The sequence below is a fragment of the Protopterus annectens genome, chromosome 9.part0 (genome assembly GCF_019279795.1).
Source record: "Protopterus annectens isolate FY-2018-M chromosome 9.part0, PAN1.0, whole genome shotgun sequence".
Taxonomy (NCBI): Eukaryota; Metazoa; Chordata; order Ceratodontiformes; family Protopteridae; genus Protopterus; species Protopterus annectens.
In genome coordinates, this window is record NC_056743.1 from 1,837,195,080 (window position 1) to 1,837,214,833 (window position 19,754).

Below are 19,754 nucleotides of genomic sequence, written 5' to 3' on the forward strand. Positions count from 1 at the left end.
ACTATAGTCACAGTACTGAACCACTAAGCCATGATAGCATTTCAGTGGCACAGACACAGCAGGACAATTGTACACTAATGCAAACATAAAGCAATGCTGTATCATACCCCTAAAGAGTCAAATGGGTAACCTTCCCCACACGCCTATGCAGACAGAGAACATCAGGCCAGGCGTTGTGAAGGCTATGAAGTCGCAAGCTAATATAAGTGACATTGGACGCTAAGATCTGTAGTACAGTAGTATGCCTCAAGCCAGTACGATAGGCAACAGTACAGACTGCAATGGTGCCCTGTACATAGCAGTGCAGGCACAGCAAATGTGTGTAAGTGTCAGGTGAAACCCACATCCTATGTACACCCACAGTAACAATCCTATGTGCCCACGGGTAGAAATGTACAAAGAATAGCTGTCCCCTCCGTATGTAGAAATGTTGATAAGTCTATGCAAAGTGTCTCATGGAAGCCCTGCAGGCACTGCGTGATCCCTGTTGATCTATGACACAAAGGTGAGCCCTGCTGTAAAAATACAACTTGATTTACCATACACATATAGTATAAATGTGTATACTGTGCGTGCTCACACACTCCAACAAATGTAGTGGATTTCATTCAGCATCACACTGAAAGGTCATACTGGGCATGCAAACACACTTAAAGAAACAAAGCAAATGTCAGGCAGGAAGATACTGAAAGGTCATACCGGGCATGCTCACACACAGGCTAAATATGGATGTGAATTTATGGACATATGTGTATAGTCATCTCTACTTCCAGAAACACATTCATAAAGTGGTCTGAAAATCCTGCTGTGTTCACACAAACTGCCAAGGTCTGTGCATGTAGGTCAAAGGAGGTTGCCACTACTCAGCAGTAATCAGACCTGTCAGAGAGTACCACAACACACTTGTGATGAATGTGACTAGGCACGTTCAGCAGCTAGAAACACCAATGAAGTACCTTAACAAGAGGATTACTGGCCTCAAAGGGTTGCCCCATGCAACAAGACTGAAATGTAACCCAATCTGTACTCTGTTCCATACTGTCTACTCAGGAGATCCCTGCCCAACAGGTCCATGTCATGGTTACACTCAGATCTGTTGTAAGTTACAGCTCAGTGGCACTAAATGTACAGAGCCAACTGATATTGCCAACATCCTGACAGGTAGGATCAGTGTTAACTTTACCCCCCTCTCACCCATGAAAGAGCACATGTCTATAATGGAAGACTGCAAAGTTGCTGTCATCATGGCTGCACAGGTAAAAAACACTCTCCAAAGCCAGTATCACAGCAGCCATGGGACTAGATAACTTCCCAGGCTGTGTAGTATCTACTTCCCTGAAGTCAACATTAACATGGAAGGCCTGTGGCTACTGAAGTTTCCAGAGGACTGCAAACTAGGAGCCATCATTGTAAACACTAAAGATGTAGACATCCTACAAAAGGGCCTCACTGAGACAGATGGCTATTGTCCAAGCCATGGGCTGTAGCTCAATGTCAAAAGGTGCATTATCATCACCTTTGTTAAAAACTCTGTAGCCAAGAACTACAACATAGTTGGTAGTATACTTCACACTGTAAGTGTGACAAGAGACAACTGTGATAAGCACAGTCCCACAGTAGTCAGGAAACCCTCTTATGTGGCACACCTCATCACAAAATGTGTCTCATGCAGAATAGAAGAGGACATTGTTCCCCTCTACTCACCACTCACTAGAACTATAAAAGAGTACAACGCCACTGCTGCTATGTACCTCACAAGACAACTACAACAACTGGAAAGCCAGCAGCAATACCTCACAAAGACCATTAGTGGCCTGAAATACATGCCATACACAGACCATCGCAAAATGCTCCATCTGTGCTCCCTTGCATATCGCCTACTCAGAGGTGTTCACTGCCTAACATACAAAGCTATGTCAAACATAGAGCTGTTGGATATGATCCACGTAAAACACTCACAATCACTCCGACCTTTGGACCCAAGACCACGAGTTAAATACAAAAGGAAGGGGTGTAGCCATTTACCTTATGGATATCCACACCTTCAGGTTACTGGCACAGCATGAGGCATTGGAGACCATGCAAGTGCAACTAACATTGGGCAAAGCTGCCCATCAGACTGTAGCCTGCTACAGATCATGTACCTTGTCTCAGGAACCTCACTCAGTATTCTGTAGAACAATGGCAAATATAAAGGTCCTATCAAACACCATTATATGAGGAGATTACAACTACCCAAACACTGAGTGGGTGAATTACTCGTATACAATGTCCTTTGCCCAATGTGTCCAAGAGTTAAGAAAAACACCCTGGAACAGCTGGTCAGCACACCCACTAGAGGTGACAACATACTGGACATGATTATCACCAACGTGGGGTGCCAATGTTCCACAACAGAGATAAACCCCCCGCTGGTAATATCAGATCATTAAGTAATCACACTGGACATCCACATCCTGCCCCCACACCCAGTCAGTGAAACCCCTGTGAAGACATTTGCAAAAGCAAACTGCACACTTCCCAAGACCAAAGTGGAACGTTCCGAAGGCCCCTTGCTATAGGATAATGGTATGCAATCTGCAAAATCATTTACAAGTGCATCCTATGAGACATCACATATAAAACCAAGATGCACTCCTCCAAAAATAGGACAACAAGCAGGTGTGTGTAGTCCATAAATAAGCTAGACAAGAGAAGGAGGAAACAAACACATGATAGATCCAACTTCACTAAAGGAAAGGCATCACTGATCATTATCAGGAAGAAACAATGATCACTCATAAAATAATTCAAGGATGGTTTCTAAAGACAAATAACCAAGGAATGTAAGAATAACAACCACAAAGCCTTCGGTAGCTACACCAGACATGTAGGTGTCAACTTCCAAATATGCTATCAGCTACTGAAAAAAGGAATGACAGACACCAAACCAACTTTCATTGCCCACACCCAGGGGGACATGTTCAGTGTAAACTCCCCCATCACCCCCAAAAGGGCCTGTGTCCATCACAGAAGGATGCAGAGACCCAGACGTCATGGACATGCAGGTAAAGGCAGCCCTCACCAAAGCTAAGAACATAGCATCAGTGTGACTGTATGTTGTCCCAGGCTGTGTCTTACACTAAGTCCATAAGGAACTACACCCTCACCTACATTCACTGTCCAGACTCAAGTGTACCACAGGCTATGTACCCAAAGAATGGCATACAATAACAGTCATCCAGCTCCACAAATGGTGTGCCAAAATAGAACCTGGAAACCTTTGCCTAATATGTCTACTCAGCCGGGTCTACAGAGCTATTGAGCAAATTGTCATGGAACTCATACACTGAGACATTGGAGATCTCCAGACACTGGACTCTACACAACTTTGCCTTGTTAAAGGCAGAGCCTGGCTCCCAAACCTAGTTGACTTATTTAAAACAGTTACCATGAACATAGATGGAGGTGAAAATAGTCCACACAGCCCACCTGGACCTCACTAAGGGCTTACCACAGTATTCCTCACTCTGTCATCATGGACAAGTGTACCAGCTTGAACATTAACAGCTATGTCACAGGATGGGTGGCCAAGTGGCTCACAGATCAAACACACATGTTCATAGTTGCGGGTGCCATGTCCAACTCTAAGCCAGTCACAAATAGCATCACACAGGTCTTGGTCCAGGGACCCCACCTGTTCAGTAGATACTGCTCAGAGGTACAGGCAAGCATGGCAGGTGTATGGCTGAAAAGGTTTGCAGATGAATGGAAACTGTGGTCATAAATGACTGTACAGCTGACACAGACATCCTCCTGAAGTGTCTTACAGAGACAGATACCTGGTGTCAAAACAATGCCCTCAAGCTGAATGGCAAAGAATGCATAGTCATCCCCTTTGGGTAATACAAAGTGCACACAAATTACCACATAGGTGGTAATCCAGCATGTACGGAGAAAGTGATAATGGCCCTGGGGACACCGGTAGATAGTAAACTCACCTTTGATGATCACATGGCCAAAGTGTTTAGACATTCCTTCAATGTAGGCCATCTAATGTCGCCTAATGTAACCTACTTCGTATAGTCTGATAATGTCACCATCCTACAAATATACCTGTGGAAAGGATAACTCCCAGTAATGTGTATAGCGTGTCGTATTAATGTGTGCTGCTGTAGTATCATGAAGTAGTAAGGTAGGGGTTTGAATCCTGCACTGGACAACTGTGTGTGTGTGGTCTCCTTGGGAAGGAGCAACCTTTTAGGAGAGTAGTGAAACACCTCAAAAGTGGTAAACTAACCTTTGTCAAGTCTGATGATGTCACCATCCTACAAATATATCTGTGGAAAAGAGAACTCCCAGTAATATGTATAGCGCGTTGTGTTAATGCGTACTCCTCTAGTATCATGAAGTAGTTAGGTATGGGTTTGAATCCTGCATTTGTTGAGTGTGTGTGCTGTATGTGTGTGACACTGTTGGTCAATGTGTTGTGGGTTTTGCTTTTACTACTGTATGACATATCAGTATGCATTGCACATGTGAGCTAGCTGTGTGGCAAATACATATACGTACATGTTACCTCAATGATTGCATGTGTGGGAACACTGCTTTCTCCAAGAACACAGCTGTCATCCTTGCCAGACTGTGCTGCTGCTTCCCAGACCTTAGGTCACATCTGTATGCTTGTGACAAGCCCAGCCACTGCAGTGATCCCTGGCCTAGGTCATCTGTGTCACACAAAGTCATTATGATTCCTATTGGAATGTGTGCGTGAGGGTCTATGGCCGAGGTATATGTCAGACCTGTTCAAACGCAGCAAAGTCTGTCAGTGATGACTATTCATAACAGGTGTTGAACAACCTTTGTGGATATGCTTGCAGACCCCTTATTGCTTATGTAATCCATCGAGGGATCTCAAAATACCTTTGGAAATGTGATTAACAAAGGACAGATGACATAACACTTGGTTGCATGTACACATCAGTACCTGTTCATCATGTTGTTGGCTACTACCTATGTGGTACTGTGGGGATAATATGTTCCGTGTAGGTGGATGACTATGCTTAGTTTGGCTTATAGCTTTCCAGCATGGATTTGACAACAGGCATCTGTCTGTATGATATCCTTGTGCAAGATGTGTGTGTGTCATCTGGAGAATGCATTATAGGCCACAGTATGCATTACCAGATGTGGACGGACATAGCCCTACTGTGATTGCTTGTACCTAAGAGAGCTATATGCCAAACAGGAGTGGTGTCAGTAATGGGTGCAGGTCAATACCAGTGGTTACTGACATAGTATAGTACCTGAAGGATCCAAATGTTGCTGTGTGTCCTACATCTTTGTGTTGGTTGTCAAGACATCATCTAACGATTGGTTATGGTCAGGCTGTGGAAGTGATGTATACTACCAGAATGCAAAACAATGACAGATAGTAACAGTATCACCCACAGCACAATGTCAAACCATGTCATAGACACATGTGTAGTCAGGTTCCAAAATGTGTGTAGCACAATGCATACTAGCCACCAATAGAAACTATGGAGTGTTACTGTGTAATACAGAGCATGTCACCCTGGCCATGTGTCCACTATGCATGTACATGCAGACAGTGCACCTCCACCATGTTCACAACTGTACACCTGCAAATCTGTGCTACACATATCCCACACATACTGTCCACTCTCTAACACATGCTGCCAATACTGCACACATCAGCCAAGTGGCACGTGGCCGGACAGTACACAATTGGAACCAACACTGGTATAAACAACACTACAATGACAATCCTAGCATTAATGCATCATGCCTGCTCAGCTACAACTTCAAGCATATCATTACACTGTACTGCTGACAACATGCTAACATTGCTATAAAGACACCCTGTGCATCAGCACCATGGTAGCCTGTTCCTGCATCGATGTTACAGTTGACAGGAGGTGGCACAGGTTTCATCATATGCACAGGGTGTGTTGTTGGTTTGCCAGAGGCCTACAGTGAGCCATCCAATTGACATGTGTGTGTGAGGGGCAAGAATACTGGAATGGGCCAATGTTGATTTAATGTGTGTGGGTATGTATTAGCCCTAGGTGTCTGGAGTATGTGTGTGTGTGTCTGCATGCACACAGTTCCACCATGTGGCTGCCATATACGGGTATTTGTGGGACAGCCACAGACTGTACCTGTGAGGCTTCACAGATCACCATCTCTGGCCACAGATACGGTACCTGTGCCTGGCAGGGGTGCTACTGACACTATCAGGTACTAAGCCAGACTGGGTACTATTCCCAGAGGTGGATGGATGTACACTGGACACAGGTCCCTGCTGGGACTGTCCAGAGCCACATGCACGTGGTCTTCTAGGATGTTCTATGGACAGCCCACCCCTGACATTGCTGGGGCTGGTACTGGTACTACAGGAGCGGCTGTGGCTTGAGGGATGTCCGCAGCAACTGCTGATGCTGCTGGCATACGTCCACGTTGACGACTCAACCGTCCTGCACTGTCCTGACACATGGACATGACATTGCGGAGGATATCTAATGTCTCTCCCCAATGTCTATCAGTGACATCAGTGTAATGACGGCTGGCACCTGCTAGGTTATGGATACTGTCAATGACGGTAGTGTTATGTGCCCTTAGTCCCTGTTTGGTGTACCGTTCCATACGTGCCTGTGCCTCCATGACAGCCTGGAACATGTGTGACATTGTCAGACCTGTGGCACATCTGCCAGTGGCATGATGAGCAGCAGTGCTCCTATGAGAACCCCTGGACATCTGCCTATGTGGTACCCTTCCAGACATCTGGGTATGGCTGCTGTGTTGGGATGCATGTGCCATGGATACCACACTGTCCTGGCCAATGCCAACTGTACACTGTCCCTCAGCTATGGGCATTGGTGATGGATGTATTGGCAGTATGGTTGTATGCATGGATGGTGTGGACAGCTGTGTACTGTCGATTGGTGGCCCAACGACAGACCCTGGCAAACATGCCTGTGCCTTCAAACACCAGCGGCCAGCAAAATGCAATACAACAACACTGAAGTCTAAAATAAGATTAAAAACTGTTGTTTATTTCATATATTTCTGGTAAATACTTCCAAACCGGTTTTGGCTATCAAGCCTTCATCAGTGGGTAAAGCATTTTGCTGGCCGCTGGTGTTTGGATGTTTATAGTTTGGCCGGGCAAACCTTACTTGCAAAGCTTTTTGTTTGGAAATGTGCCTGTGCCTCGGCACACCTATCATCAGTATTACTGTTTTCCTCGGTGACATCAGTTTCCCTGCTGCAGTGAACCAGCCCAAGGTCAGCACCTGTGAGAGGAAGAGAGGAAACACTTTACGACCTGTACATGATGTCGGCATGCATGCACACATGAACACATGCACACAAATGCACTCATCACTAAAACACACACACGCACACACCACCAGCAATCCAGAACATACTCAATAGCGGGTGATGGTGGGGTACAGTATCACAAGGCAAACAGTTATATCACACGTGTCAGCATGCAGGACGTGTGTTTCCCAACAGCATGCAGTGCGGGTGTTGACAGCCCTTGCCAGTAACACTATACATGTCTTTGATGCATGTGTGTTGTTGTTCAGTGATTGACCTCACCCTGGAGCGCATTGCGTACATGGACACGATAGTGCTGTGCAAGTATTATAAGCTCTGCAATGTTCTGTGCACCATCTCTCACAGGTATACATACCATGGCTGGATGTGTGTCTGTGTGTCAGATAGATATCCATTTCTGATTAGAGCATCTGTGTCTTCAGCAGATAATTGTGGACATAGGATTAGCACATGCATGCTATGTATACACACAGGATGAGTGGTGCTTGTTTACCTGAAGGAATACCATTGCTCAACATGGCCATTGTACAGTGGTTATGGTGAGTGTAGGACATATTGTGGGCATGCCAGTGCCAGACATGACATGGCATGCTACAACACAACTGCAACATTAAACATCACACAGACACAGTGTGTGTCATGTGACCTATACACTCAATAGCATTACATGACATAAATGTGTCACCTTGTACAAATGGTGATTGCTATGTATATTGTGTATAGGTGCCTATGTTTGCACACACACAACACTGAGGTGCATAGCAGGTAATGCTATGTGTAGTACTGTGGTCACTGTAACTGGATGGGGTATACTACCATTAGCCATCATCATGCAGCATCATGTGGTCACTCAAGGCTACTAATGTGTGCCAGACTGGCACATACCATGCTGTACCAGAACTGCAGTACCATGGCTACATTCACCATTTCACAGCCAGTTGTTACATGGGTTTGTAAGGTGCACAATAGGGGGCATTGCCTACCATGAATGTGTAATGTGTCGAAGAATGTCGCACAGCCACATGTGAGGCATCTACCTCTCAGGTATATTATGTGTGCTGTGTGGATGAAGTGTGGGATACTGTGACCTTACAGTGGGCGTCTGAATACGCCATGTGTAGCATGTTAACGTGTACTGCATATGACAGTGTTGTGTATGTTGTGTACATGTGTATCGACTCTGCCTATCCAATGTCCACATCAGTGTTGCCACAATTGTGTGGAATGCTCTGTGTATTGAATGTGTTTTAAGCAGCTACCCACATTACTGGGATGTGCATAGTCTCATAGCAAACATGCACAGCATGAATTATGCGTATGTGTGTTATGTGTACATGGCCTACACCTCACCTATGACATGCACATTTAATTAGCAGTATTAAAGGTAGAACACGCTCACCAGCATGGATCGGCTGCCTTGCTGTCACACCAGATGGATCTACAAGGATATGAGACACTTTGTCAGTGGCAACAACTGTGGCATTGCTACTGTGTGTTTGTAATCATACAGTAGTATAACAGTTGACAGTCACAGGCCTACAGATTGTATTTCTAATTATTACCATTGCACAACACTAGGCACCACATCGTCTAACTACACAGAACACATCTCACATAAGCATGCACTAACAATTGAGGTAACAGTAGTTACAGCTATCCCATGTTACCTGCATGCTCCATGTCAGCTTGCTGGGTGACTCTGGCCCCCATGATGACACACGTTAGTTGTTGGGGTTGTTGTTGGCCAGGGGCCACCTGGCTCCAGAGCAGCTCCTCCACTCTGGTGAGGGGGGAATGGATGGCTACCCCCCCCCACCTGTGGCAAGCTGCTGTCTACGAATATCAGATGCACGCTGCCGGACATGTCTAATTAAATCACTGCAGTGATAGTGTACCTGCTCATATGTCCGGTTATGCATGCCTATGTCATTTACCCGACGGACAAGCTCTTGCCACAGCGCAGTCCGCTCATGCTGGTCCTAGCTGGTTCTAGAGAACAGCAGGGCATACTGCTGCACCAGGCTGGATGTTATGACCTCTTTCTCCGCCGTGCTATAGGCAGGATTATGATGGTGGGACATAACCCTGGAAGACAATGAAACAATATGTGTGAGCAAGTCATGAGGCACACATATATTTCTAATGCACAGATATCAATTAACTGCCATATATAGCAACCTATTGGCTGTCAGAAGTTACACACTTTCAGTACCACATGTCAGTACTCAACCCACAACTGCCTGACAGTGCCTGGCACACTCTATATATCAAACCACGTTTTGCTCAGCAACAAACTTACAACAATATGTAGTACTATACAACAGTGCATGGCACACACTGTATGCGACACAATGCACAACCTAGACACAGGAGGTATATATCATGCTAATACATCATGAAAAGTGTAATCCATTGCAATGATTGTAAAGTCCAGTGACAGTATCACCGGTATACCACACTAGTCATTGATGGCAGACCCCTGCCTAACATATGCGCACATTCGTGAATATAGGTGGCATACTGCTGTACTACACTATACATGTTGCTAGATACGCACCTATATCCTGTAACACACATATGACTGAGGCCATGGTACAGGCATACACACGCACACATCAGACATACATACCAGACACATAGGTATGGCAACACAGGTGACCTTTACCTGTGTACCTTACAGTACTGTATGTCAGTAGTTACGAGACTGTATGCCTGAGGAATGTAATCTGTGAGAACTACAGGGAACACACAGAACAGTGGTTCCAATCAATGTGGATGTACACCATACTGTGCTGTTTAGGCATACAGCCTCAGGTAGTAGTACAGTTCATACAGGGGTTGGATTCACCAGCATTAACACTCAATAAGCATGCATGTACTGCTTTGGCCTACAATGGGCACCCCAGTCGACAACAAGGGACTATGTCAGAATGTATGGCATACTGCTTTTTAAGCCTAACAATTGTATACACATCTTTTGCTGGGATCACAGCTATAACACATAATACAGTGACAGAAACAGTTTCCCAGTAAGCTATCACACATAAACCAAACTCTGACACATTCACAAACACATTCACCATCACACTCAATCAAACTCACATAGCAATTATTGCAAGAAGTACATGTGGGTGTGTATCACTTCATAGGTAGGTAAGAGGCTATTGGCCCTAGAGCCTATAGAAGCCTAGCCATATGCTACCCTGGCCTTTGACACACAGGTCATTGCATTTCACGTGTCCCTGTCAAGCAGAGACGATTGCCTGGGTGTATTCACTTTCTCCCATACAATCTTCATGATTATTTTTGATGACTGCTAATTAGGAGCTTTGTTTGCTATGTATAGTTAGTTTGTTACAGAGTATGGGATGTCTCTGAGATGGGAATCTATCCCTCCAGCATGTGCTGTTTATTGTGGTCAGAAGGTTTGGGTCCCTAGAGCGTGTAGCACGTAGAGATTGTGATCTGTTTTAGTGCAGCATGTCCAACAGCTCTGTTTTTTACATAGCTTAGTATGTTAGGCAGAGGTCACCTCTGGGTAGGCGGTATGCGACACAGTGTAGTTGTGGGTTTGTGAGATGGTCTGCGTAGGGCATCTGTTTGAGGCTGGTATTACTCTTTGTGAGGTATGTCTTTGTCGTTTCCAGTTGCTGTGGATGTCTTGTGAGGTACATACCACACGGGGCATTATACTCTATAATGGGCTTTATGTGTGATGAGTAGAGGGGAACACTGACCTATATTTCCCTGGATGACACACCTGTTGTGATGAGGTGTGGCAGGTAGACAGATTACATAACTAGTGTGTCACTGTGATTATCAAAGGGGAGACTACAGTCCACCTGTGTCCCATGGTCTCTTATCACAGTTTCGGTGTTAAGTAGACTACCACCTATGTGGTAGTTCATGGGTACAGAGTTTTTGCCAGAAGGGATGCCAATGCAGTTTCAACATTGAGCTTGAGTCCATGGCTTTGTCACCAGCCATCTGTCACAGTAAATATGACCCTCCCTTTCGCTATATATATATATATATATATATATATATATATATATACATAAATATAAACATACATTGGTGTACATATAGATATCCATATAGGCACATATACGGTCCACCTTTCATGGTGGGAATATCAATTATGTGAAGGTTGCGAGGTATACTGTTATGTAGTAATATTGCACAGTGTTGTGCGGAATGCATTGAAGGTATTCTTAGCACATGTAGCTTTAGCAGGCCTCACTGACTGCAACACTGTAAACCTGACAGTTCATACCCACAGCGTTTAACCACCACATGTCATATACCAGCACTGTTTGCTGTCTTGTTTGCCACACACTACAACCTACATAGAAGTATGCACATAACCTTCAACAACATATATATGTCCACCCTTCACAAACAGTTGCAGTATGTCCCTTGCTCTATGCACATGTACAGATGTTAATATATCTGACACAGACAGATCTCTCCGTATGTGTGTGCCATACACACACAAGGCCCACACTGTTGTAAGTCCATGGACCTCACAGCTGACCTGCTGGGCCTTGCTGTAACATGAACAGGTGTCACATGTGAGCACACAGTAATATTAGAGGGTGTATATATAGCTGCAAATACTAGACTAGCATACTAGCCTGGTACAGCTGTTGCCAATGCTAAGCTACACGTTAATATGACTATCATGCATTTGGTAATCTGTCATCCTTGTTTATATAACTGTATGTGCTACTCCCCCAAACAGCCATTGTACACACTACTGTACAGAACAGAGATAACATGGATCAGGTATTTGAAATTTAATGCTGAACTACATATATCACAGTCATATCCCACTGCACACACCTACACACTGACTTCTCCATGGCAGTAGTTATGCAGGGCATCTGTGCATAGATACGTACTGCTGCCACATATGGATGATTCAAAGTATGTAGAGTACTCTTCAAAAACATCTACTACATGCCAGTAAATACATATCAGTTACGTACCTTTACTTTGTATGGGTTTGTATTATAATGTTCCGTGTGTGTAGTAATACAATTTTATATATATATATATATATATATATATATATATATATATATATATATATTTTTTTTTTTTTTTTTTAATGTTGATTTTTTTTGCTGTTGTTGCTGGTGTCTGTCTGTCTGTGTCTCTGTGTCTCTCTTTCTTGCTTGCTTGCTTTCTTGCTCTCTCACTCTCTCTCTCTCTCCATGGCTGCAGTGAAATGATTGCATGTGTGGACAGCAAGTACAGCCTGCTTTTAGAGGTATCTGCACATGTGCATGTGATGGCCTCTGCACCAATTGGTGGCCACAATTTGGTAATTGCATGCAGCCTGCTCTGTGGTAATTGCAGTACTCACTGTCATAGCAACCCAATGCTATAAATTGCTAGGTCAGGTAGACGTAGGCCTTTCAGATTTCCAAAGTGGGGCCCATGCTTGTTTGCTGTGGACACCATAGTGTTAGTCAGAAGGTTGGTATATTTCTTCTAAATGTTGCTAAGGATGTAGCCAGTTATTTCTATGTTGTACTCAGACCTGAATGTTGCCTCTTCCAGTACACAGTTGGCAGTGTAGAATTGTACTCACCCCTAGAAATGCTAACACAAGATACATGGGAGTATGGAGTTTCTTTACAACATCTACAATTAGCTGCCATACATATGTAGTTATTGAGATGTTTCCATTTGGCACATGAACTGTTTGGGTACATCTATACTGTGGATATTAATGTACTCACTTCTGCAGTGTTTGTGCTTTTTATTTTGTTGACATTATCACAGGATGCTCATAAAACTGGACAAGTCCAGTACTGAGTATGCCTACCTACATCCTTGCTGTACCTTGAACACACTAGTATTTTGTACATTTGTGTGGGGATTGTCCTCCTATGATACTGTGTGGGGGTTGTGAAGTGCTGCTGTAACAGTATTTACTGCTAAAATGTCTGGTTCTGTTATTACAGTCATGTAATGCAATTCCACAACAACTGCTGGTATAGTTCCACAGAATAGGTTCTGTGTTATGGCATTCCTACCTTTCCTTTATATTCACACATTCTGATGCATGATATATATATTTCAGCAACATCTTGCTGTATATCTACTATGGCCTAGTGGTGCTTCATGCAGTCTAGTGTGTCCAAGGTCCGGGGTTCGAGACTGGCAGTGGTGTTTTATTTTGCTGCTGAACAGAACAAGGCCCCTCATATGCAGGGTGACTAAGGCACTTTTAAGCAGTTGTAAGCGGGTTTACGCGATGCTTAGCTTAGCTAAGCGCACACATGCGCACACTCACGCAAGCCCGCTAACTACTGCTTAAAAGTGCTTACTCCTGCTAACCTCTGCGCTAATTTCTTTGAAAGAAAAGAAAATAGGGAGATAGGAAAGTGGTGAAAAAGGGGCACAAAGAGGGAAAGACAGTAGGGAAAACAGCTCTGGATGTGCAGGACGGGTGTAGAGAAAGTCCATAGCTGTCCATTTCTTTAACAGTAACAGCTGTGCATATACTAATAATTTGGAGGGAATTTTGAAACCTTCCACCCCTGAGAGAGGGGTGAGGACAATGAAGTATGTTGTAGTGCCAATTGAATTTCAGTATCTGTGTTCAGCGGACAGTTGTGTAAAATGGGCAGCTATGTATGGGGCGTAATTTTTTCGTGGGAGCAGATTGTCCATTTTTTTTTTTTTTTCAGGTGAGAGTGGAATGTGAGGTGGGGAAGTAGGTATGTTGTGGGAGGTAGGTTGGGGAGGTAAACAGACAAGACAAACAAGATGCATACAGGGGCGGAATATGACACATGGGGTGGGTGAACACAATTGATGGGGAAGGATGTTTGGAAATCGCAAGCCCATGAGCCCACAGATGGTAACAGTGGAACTGAGATCCCCACACATGGGCAGTCACCACTGCACCTTCACAGCCCGGAGGGTGGCTGTGCTGAGGGCTGCATAGGAGGGGCAGGCTCACCCGTGAGTCACTCTTGCCTTGAGCTGGCGTAGGGGATCAGTTATTGAACGCTGGATCTCCCTACGCAACACAGCCCGGACCCCTCGGAGGGTGACAGGTGGCCCTCCTCTGGCCACTCTTGCACAGGGGGGACAAGCCCCATCCCATGCAGCGCTTCCACCCGAAGGTGGCACAGGACCAATGGAGGAGGGTGGCCCGGGCTGGGCACCGGACCTGCTGGTGCCAGGTGCAATCGCCAGCTGAGGTGGGACAGGTGGGTCCACTGGGACCGGCCTTCCCATATATTCTGTGTTTAGGTGTATTTAATAACAACATAGCCAACAGCATTCCAAATTAGTTGTAACAGCATGCAGTAATATTCCCATTAACCCCACACACCAGAGTTCCAACAGTTGAACAGCAAGCATAACACATGCATATATAGAACAGTGGACATTCCAACAGCATGCAGGATTGATTGGTGGCAACAGGCCACCAAGATTGTGGTGTTTGAACAGGGCACATGCATCAAAGTAAATGCGGATATTTATAGAACAATAGGACATATGTCCCAACAAATATTTTGAGATTAAACATACCCATTGAGGTGTGGAATTGCATTGTTTATGCACATACAGTAGGGTGTAAAAAGATAACCTCCATTAACATCTTATATGTACTTATAGTTTACATTCCTATTGACTGCAGGTGTATATCCCCTACATGTATTATTACACTAGGCAACATGCATTAAGTTGTGTAATGGGTTTGGCTAGTCATTATATACCTGACCTATATCTGACATACTAACTGTCCAGGATGCAGATGTTACTGCTACATATTTATATATTTTATTTATATTTATATATCTACATATCTGGATGTGTTCACATGACATTATCAGTTATATTTCTACAGCCCCCTACATTTCTAGCAGCACACTCACATTTCTGGGGAACTCATTAACAAGCTACTCGTGTGCCAGATTTACCTATGCATGCCAGCCATTAACCAACTGTTGAGGACTGTATATATGCTTCACAGCTACTGGCACTCCCTTCATCCACTTTATATGGGCCTGCCCAACTGTGGGTTGACAGCGCTTAATACAACAGTACTATTTATATAATGCAAGAGTACAACAACATTTCAAAGTAAGTGACATGGACACACTCCAGGTATTATACCTTTATTAATTACATTACACACTTTTCTAGAGGCTCTCTCATTTATTTGATATTACAGTGCATGCAGAAGACTTATTCAAGATGTATTATGCCTTTATTAATGGGTTACAACACTCTTTTTCAGGCTGTCTCACTTATTTTATATGACAGTACATGCAGAGAAATTATTCAGGGCATTTTATGCCTTTATTATTGGGCTACAACACTTTCTTTCAGGCTCTCTCACTTATTTTATATAACAATACATGCAGAATAATTACTAACCTGCCTGGTGGCGCAGCCTTAGCAGGCTATCTGCATAGGCTTGCTGACTCGCAGCATGGACACCTGCAGCTGTGAAGTAAATGAAGGCATATTGAGACATACCTGTCCATTATATAGACTACAATAGCTATTCTTACATACTTCATTCCATGGATACCTACTCAGTAGTGGGGCATTGTCATTTCCACAGGCCTCCTGTATCCACTGGTTCAGTTGGCCCTGCTTCCGTCTCTTCAGGTCTGCATGGTGGTGTCTGACCTGCTCACCAGTCCGAGGGACGCCTGTGGCACTGGTGAGATCATGTGCTAGATGGTTCCAAGCCTCCGCTTTGTACTCCATACCTTGGAACTGGTCCTGCAGGAGTCTTGCATCATAATAATGGAGAAGGAGCCAAACCATCAGCTTTGACTCCTCAATGCCCCACCGTTGCGCTCGAAAATGAGAGCCCTCTACAGCACCGGCCATTCTGACTGCAGATGGGAGCTACAATCAGTTATGGCGATTATTCCCGCCTATGGGGCTTAAATATGGCTCACTTCCCACACTTATTTGTGATTGGCTGGTTTTGAAAATTCTCAGCTGAGTGCAAGCCTGCTTAGCACTGTGTAAACTTTCATTAATATGTATATGTATGTTGACAGTGCATGAACAGCAAAAGCTGTCATGGCTTAGTGGTTCTGTACTTTGATTATGATGCACAGTAGCCCGGGTTCAAAGCCTGTCATTGCTTTTTATTTTATACTGGCCTGACCAGCTAGGAGGTGTGGCTGTGTTTACCCAACTTTGCTCTACTTTGCCCGATGCACTAGTTGGCATGGTGCGCAGCTCCATGCAAATATGTTTTGTATGCGCTAGTTGGCTCGATGCACAGCTCCGCGCAAAGCTATTGCGCTAGTTAAAGCAGTGCTTAGCTATGGGCAATTATATTGCACTAGTTAAAGCAGTGCTTAGCTATGGGAAATTATTCTTAAATGTGCTTAATACTGGTGAATGTTGCTTAGCAGTGATTCACATTGCTTAAGATAGGTTACTTATGCATTCATTAGTATGCATGACCATTTCACTTTCTTATATATATTTAAAATATCATTCACTACTACATAGGCCATTTCAATGCATTTTAATAGAATTTAAAAGGTAAATGTCAGGAATTATTTTTATGCACAGATTTCATAATGAAAATGGAAAGGGGAGTGGTGGGACTGGAACTGGGAATGCCTCCTCTTTGTGCGAAGGCTCTACCACTACACTATTGTGATTTGGCTTCATTTGCATATTAGTGGTTTATTATCCTCTTCGATGTCTAAACTGCTTACTGTAGCTAAGCAATGGGCACACACGCGCACACACGCACAAATACGAGCAGCTATAAGGTGAATAATAAAAAAAAAAATTTGTTTTACATTTTATTTCATTTATACAGGGCTTTTTAATGTGGGGGAGTGTGATGTTGGGGGTATGCACATTTGAGCGGACTCGCTGATATCTGCTGACATTTGCAGAGTTAGACACTTGTAGGGGCATGAATATTTGGACTGCTCGGCAGTCTTATACACCCCCTGCACTCCTACACGCTCCGTGTTAGCCAGGGAGTTGAGTCAGTGTGCCCTCATGCATATGCATGACGCACTGACATCATACTCTTGGACGGCCATCTCCGAGTAGGGCTTCATTCATCCTACACGGAGGATTACTGAATCCCCCCCACTGTACAAAACACCAATATAAAATGTAATAAATAAAAACATACAAAAATACAATTCATCCTACTATCTATTAACCTTAAATTTTATTAGCCTTCATTTTTAAAATAGGCATTAAGGTAGTACTGTCATTTAGTCTGGGTGAATTGCATGCATTTAATCTTAGTTGCCATTGCAATTTCTTAATTTCTACCTCAACATTAAAATCCCCACTTCTGTCATAATTACATATTCTATCTACAAAAAAAAAAACTTTTTAAAATTAACACAGTCCTTGCTGTGTAAATAAAGTGCATTATGTTCATTTTTGTTTTTAATACATCTTAAATGCTCAGAGATTCTATCACGCAGCCTGCGAATCATTTTGCCTACATAGAACCTGTCGCAGGCTTTGCATGTTGCCACATATACCAGTGTAGTACTATTTCAATTGCATCTACCCGGACAAGAAATAGAGAATTTGTAATCTTTAACACATAGGTAAGGACCATCATTTATAAATCGACAATACCTGCATGTCCCACACTTAGTCACTGAGGAAACCTTATAATTTTTCTCGCCTATATTACTCTCAAGTATATTTTTAAAATTTTTACCCCTACCATACACTTTTTGCGGTTGTATACCTAAAACCTGTTTACCAGCATTTTTTAAGCAAAATCTCCACCATTTCTTAAGCTTGAAACAATTTGAGGGGCATGTGAGTTATAACTCAACACAAATACATCACTTCGCTTCTCATTGTCTCCATCAACATGGGTTAACAAAATTGTATTCCTTAGTATGGGGGTGTATACTTTGTCCCTTTTTCTCAAAACTTCTTTTTTAACATTTAGTAGTAACTTCAATGGGTAGCCCCTATCCAGAATCATGCCAATCAATTTGAATATTTCCTCCTTAAAGACTGAATTGTCACTTATCATTCTTGAGGTCCTCACCATTTGTCCCTTAACTATACCCTTTCTTTGATGGTAAGGATGGCAACTATCAAAATGAAGTATTGAGTTTGAATAGGTCTGTTTTTCTATAGATGTTACTGCTCAACCCATCAATTGATTTTTTCAGGCTGATGTCAAGGAAATGTATCTCATTTTGATGCTAAGTATAGGTAAATTTAAAGAAATTAGTCGTACCATTCAAATATTCAATAAACTCACCTATTTTGGTTTCTCCCCCCTCCATAAGATAAGTATCATCAATGTCTGCATTTCCAGAGGAGACTGAGGAAAGCAAGTCTACCACCCCCTATCCTCTCCACCTTCAATAGGGGTACCATAGAAAGTATCCTAATGTATAACTTTTCAGTGTGCCATGGGAGCTGCTCAGTTTCAGACCAAAACCCCTCAAAGGATGGCAGAGAAGATAACAGGCTTCAAACCTCCAGCACTGCAGGAGTTATACACAGTATGATGTCACAACAGAACTGCAAAAATAATCAAGGATCCTACACACCCTGCTTATGAACTGATCGCATGCTTGTAATCCATCAGAATATACCCCAGTGTGCAATGTAAAACACCCAGGTTCAGAAAGAGCTTCTTCCCTCAAGCGTTGAGACTTTTGAACCCTGGCAGTAATCTCAGGGAAGCTGGACACTGACGAGATATGGGACAGCCAACTCTTTTGGCACAACTAAATAAGAAAGATTTTGGATTCTAAACATAAACAATACATAGATGGCAATGAATATGCAATACTGTACTAACTAGATCCTCCAATTCATGTGAGAATTACACTGAATTTGTGCAATAAGAAATCATTCAGCTGCTGAAAGTTATAAGGTAAACTGTGGTAATATGTAGGTAGAATAACCTGTCTAATGTGAAATGAATATATATCTGTTGTGTGTTATATTGTATGTATGTATGTATGTATATGTCTTCTCAATTAGAGCCTGATGCACGCAGTTTCATTTACACTGCACTTGTGTAATGACAATAAAGTTTATTTTGACTTTGACTTAAGCATAATCCTTAACATGCTCTGTGTATGATCAAATTAATGCTCACACAGTGGACCTGAAACATGTTGCTTTGTACTGTTATCACAGAGAAGCCATATTAATGTTCCTTAATTTAGTCAGAAAAATATGAATTTGATAGGAGTTTACTAGGTTGACTCTATTTGTAGTTGAGGGATTTATGTGGTATGTGTGCACCCGATGAGGGCATTGCTACTAGATGTATAACTATTGTTTTAATAGTTTTATTCATGATTTGCAGTGGACTGCTGATTAATTCCAAAGGGCATAACAGCACAGTGGTGGGAGTGTGATTTAAATAGTTAAGGTTTATAGCC